The following is a 4,996-nucleotide window of genomic DNA, read 5'->3' on the forward strand; positions in this document are numbered from 1 at the left end:
AAGCTCCCTCACTAAGAGGGAGCACAAAGCAAGAACAAAGGAGCTACATGGGGGAGGTTGGCAGTAGTGTGTTTATGTAAGTTTAAGATAAATGTAAACTGCTCAACTGGATCACACGTAAACATCACCATTAAAATCTGCAGTTACATACATAAAAAGTACTGTGCTGTTTTGCATTAAAGGTGCTCTAAAAATAAAACTGACTTATGTATGAGACTCCTCAACTCCACTACTGTGAATCCTGCATGTGAACAAATGTACCTGTGCTTGTTATGGTACTAAGATTTCAAACTTGTTTTCAAAAAATGTAAATGCTTGATACCTGACACTGATTTTGAACTCTCCACTGAAAATTGCTTCTGTAAAAGTGTTGTTGTGAAATTCTTAGTCTGCAATATACATTTTGGAGAGCTGAACAACAAATACCCAGCAAGTAATACTTTTTGAAATGTTAAAAAAATGATAATCAAAAACAAGAATAAACACCAACAGAGCTCAATTACAACTGTGAATACACAGACACACACACACACACACACACACACACACACACACACACACACACACACACACACACACACACACACACACACACACACACACAAACTGAAAAAAATCTTCTATCTTCAAAAATCCATCTTTTACACCATTGATTTTCAACCAGTGTGCCAGGGAACACTTGAGTGCCTTGAAGTATTGCCAGGTGTGCTTAAAAAAATAATTTCAGTCGTTATTTCACACATGCATTTAACTGAATTATTTACTATTCTGTGAGCATCCTGAGCAACTTCTGAACTAGCTGAGAAAGCAAAATGATGATCATTGCCAAAAGAAAGAAAAAACCAAACACAGGGCCAAGGAAAATATTTGATGTAATTTGGCAGTATTTCAGTGGGTGGTGTCATGTAATCTTTTTAATAAAAAAGTATGCCATGATGCAAAAAAGCTTGAAATGCTGTTTTACACAACAAAGACAACACGATTGAACATGGCGAGTATGGTCAAAAGTGCACCTGTCCTTGTCCCTGTGCAGTGAGTCAGTGGAGGCAGAAACAGACCTGTGTGAAGCTGTGTATAGACCCTTCACACTTTTCACAAGAGCTGCACCACTCAGAGCCACAGCTTCATCCACACTATTATCTAAGACCTAATTATTAGCCATTACCACTGACCATAATGGACCCTCACGTGCATCACTTTGGTCACGATTCTTGTTTTAATGCTACAATATTCCACAAAAACACATATATCCTTCAGTGGGCAGGGTAACCTCTGTACAGAGGTGACCAATAAATATCCAGGTGGGGTCACCTTCATGTCATTAGAGATATATATCTTTCCAAGCAAAGCAATAACATCTCCATGGAGGCAGTTGAAAAGTTAATTAACTTATAAAGGTGGACTATGCATCCTTTTGGACAAAATATAACTGCTCTATAATGTAAGTTAGTGTATATACTGTAAGTTAGCATCATGTATAGAACCCTCGTCTGCAAAAAATGTAAAAGTAACAGGTAAGTAAAATGTATGAAAATGGAACTGGTATTTTTATGAAAATGAGTGAGAAATCAGTGAATTATGCCAAATGGTCAGTATGTTGCTTTTACTTTGTCTACTTCACAGTATCATCAGTTTGAACAGCACGTCTGACTGTCTGGAAACTTGCATAAGATTTTTCACACATATTCAAAGTCTTACATAATTGGACCTAAGGGCCTCTGAACAATCTTGGCTGCACACGTAGTCCTTACTCCATCAGTGTCAGTGTACCAGTAACACCAGTTGATTGATGAAGTCATCTTGTTATTGGTCATAGACACTCATTGCCTAGATGTACCCTTGCATAATTGCATTGATGTCTGGTTATATCAGCAAATTCTAACTACGTAGCTTATATTCCCATGTAATCAGACTGGATAAGGTGAAAATCCATTGACGCCAATATGGGGTAGCAAACAGAGCTCACTGTTAACAGAAAGATATGAAAATTAGAATTTGTGTGAACGAAATGCAGACAGAAAGATAGCAACAGGAGAGGTGTGACGTCTGACTCACGTAGTTGGAGTGTTCCTCTACTGAGAACATTTGGCGGGCTTAAGTGTTCACGCGTGCACAGCCAACACACAACGCAAAAAAACCCCAAAACAACACACACATACACACACAATAATTAACACACACTTATGTACAAATCACATTGGCACCATGGGCTCCACTTCGAATGGGGTCCAATGAGAGACAGACGGTTGAAATCACATCATTAAAGTCGAACCAACACGAGGCAGTCCTACACGTGAGGCCACAAAAAATACACAAACACACGTACACACACACATATATACAGCCATACAAACAAACATACACAGACACACGCGCACGCTAACAGGAGCAGTTCTCTTCTCACACATTTCCTTCAACAGGTGGCACCAAAATACACAGATATTTTGTGGGTGCTTCCTTGCTGACACCTCAGTCGCATCGTGCGCAGTGGCATTCAAGTTGCATGCGTCAAGAAGTGATGTTGTTGGCCCAAATATAAACTATTTTTGCACAATTCCAGATTTCTTTATGAAAAATATTGTGAAAAAAGTAAATGAAAACATACAGCATCAACCAAGATGACAGCAAACAAATCTGTACAAAGTGTGTTAGACCCAAACATGAGGCACACAGATGGGGTAACGCAGCTGCAGAGTCTCACAGGAATAGTGACTGCTTCTGAGTCAAGTTGTCAGTCAAAGTGGGGCCAAGAAAACAGATGAGGAGGAGGGAGAAAAAACTTTTGCTCCTTGGTGGAACAGCGGTGTAGTGGTCATGCCTCATCAACTTTGTGAGGAGTTTTCATGTAGTCTTCACATTAGGCTCCAGAGACGTACTCGAGACTAAGATCCCATTACTCAATATCTGGAGAAGGGTCCTTGAGGATGGTCCTCTTAAAGGTGCATTTTGTAACTTTTCTGATCGATGGTCTGTCAAATGCTTAAAAGCTATTGCTTTGTCTAGAATGTTTCACAGTATGGTTTGGTATGATTTTATCATCATGAACCCCCCAATAAATGTAAGGCAGAGCTGCTTAATGCCATACTGTGGAACATTCCAGGCAGGGCAATGACATAATCATAAAAAACAGCAGGTGACAGACCTCCAACTAAAAAGTTACATAGTGCACCTTTAAATGCAAAGGAGAAATAATACATTGCCTCACTCTCGTTTGTAAGTATTCAGAAAGCTTATATCGGGGACGATCCCCGTAGTGCTATGTTGTTTGCTTACATGGACCACAATTTGAGAAGTGTAATGTGTAAGATGATGCTTGTGAAGAAAGTATAGAAAAAGCACATAAATAGAAATATTCCCGGTTTAGACTGCTGCCGCCCTGGATAAGCAGAAGAAAATGGATGGATGGATAGAAATATTATATACTGCAGGTTTCACGATAAAGCACAATATGTAAATCCCTCATCTTGGTCCCCCATACAAGGCCATTGGGTGCTTCAGTGTGCTCACCCTGACTAAATGTGTCTGACAATGCAATCAAGGCTCAATGCAGGACTGAAGGATGAGGAGCTATTATACATTTCAATTTACCCTTACCTCTTATTAAACCCTAATGAGCTAAATTCACTCTCTGAATAATATTTGTGAAACATTTACTATATTATTTTCTTGTACTTCTGATGTCAAATGTACAAATATTTTTATATAATCTAAATTGAAATTAAATTCTGCAGACACAGGAGGCATAGCAGCTATCTACTAATTTCTGGAATAAGTGGTAGGAAAATATACGTTTTCTATAGCTACTCCTTTTGGGCACCTCAGCTATGAACTGAAATGGCAATCCATTTACGGTAATGTATGAAAAATGATGCTCAAATAAATACATACATACTACAGATACTACTACAAAGCTTGTAAGTATACACTGCAGTCTTGAAAGTTGACCACAGAATTTAGAGGCCCAACACTCATCAGACACTAGGAGAAAAGAGGCACACAACATCACCTGGGAGACTTTCTGCAGTTCTTTTCTTGAGCTTGTTTTGCAGCCGTTTTCACACCAAAGTCAGACTCTTCCTGTGGTTCATTGGATTCCCTGCTGAGTCCAAGTCACTGGAGCCAGGTACCCACTGCTTCAACCAGAACAGTTAACATACAGAAATATACACATCGGAAATGCCAAAGACACAGATGCTACAATAGTGAAGTGGTTATACTGGTCAATTTTTTTTCACTTTGTCATGATTAAAGGTGCCCTATGTAACTTCACTGATGGAGTGTTAACTGCTTGTCTCAGTGGAGATGTTATTGCTTTGTCAATAATGTTGCACAACACAGCAATAAATGTATCTTGATAAAGACAAGCAAGTGACCCTACCAGGAAAAGTTAGATTCAATTCAAAACATTAACATCTCCAATTAAACAAGCAGTTGGCATACCCGCCACCAGAATAGCTATGTACTGTATTACACTCAGTTAATTGCAACATTTTGCACCATGTTGCCGATGTATCCAATTCTACTTCTAGTTGTCTAGCTGTTGTCTGTCGTTGTCTCTCGCCATCTGCTCCATTAAGCCATAATGTGCCCTGATTCACACAGCGGCCCCCTGTGACATACAGAAGTGCACAATAATAATAGAGGCCATACCAGCTTGTCAAAGCCTGGTCTCATCAGATCTCAGAACCTAAGCAGGGCTGGGCCTGGGTAGTATTTGGATGGGACACCGTTGGGAAAATCAGGTGCCACAGTGGGGTGCCAGTCACAAAAACTGTCATTGTGTCCTTAGGCAAGGCTCTTCACCCACATTACCCAGTATGAAAATGGTATGTGCGTAATGGTGGTGGTCGGAGGGGCCGATGGCACAGATTGGGAGCCTTGCTTCCGTTGGTCTGCCCCAGGGCAGCTGTGGCTACAATAGTAGCTTACCACTACTGAGTGTGGAGTGAAAGAATAATGCTCTGTAAAGCGTTTTTAAGTGTCCATTAAAGCGCTA

The 4,996-nt window shown here is 40.1% G+C and overlaps 1 pseudogene; it reads left to right on the forward strand.

The window, feature by feature from the left end:
* Window positions 1–4,636: 4,636 nt before the first annotated feature.
* LOC129410467 (5S ribosomal RNA) lies at window positions 4,637–4,754 on the forward strand (annotated as a pseudogene).
* Window positions 4,755–4,996: the final 242 nt, after the last annotated feature.

The sequence above is a fragment of the Boleophthalmus pectinirostris genome, unplaced genomic scaffold (assembly GCF_026225935.1).
Source record: "Boleophthalmus pectinirostris isolate CB_2022bp ecotype Guang Dong unplaced genomic scaffold, ASM2622593v1 HiC_scaffold_22, whole genome shotgun sequence".
NCBI lineage: Eukaryota > Metazoa > Chordata > Actinopteri > Gobiiformes > Gobiidae > Boleophthalmus > Boleophthalmus pectinirostris.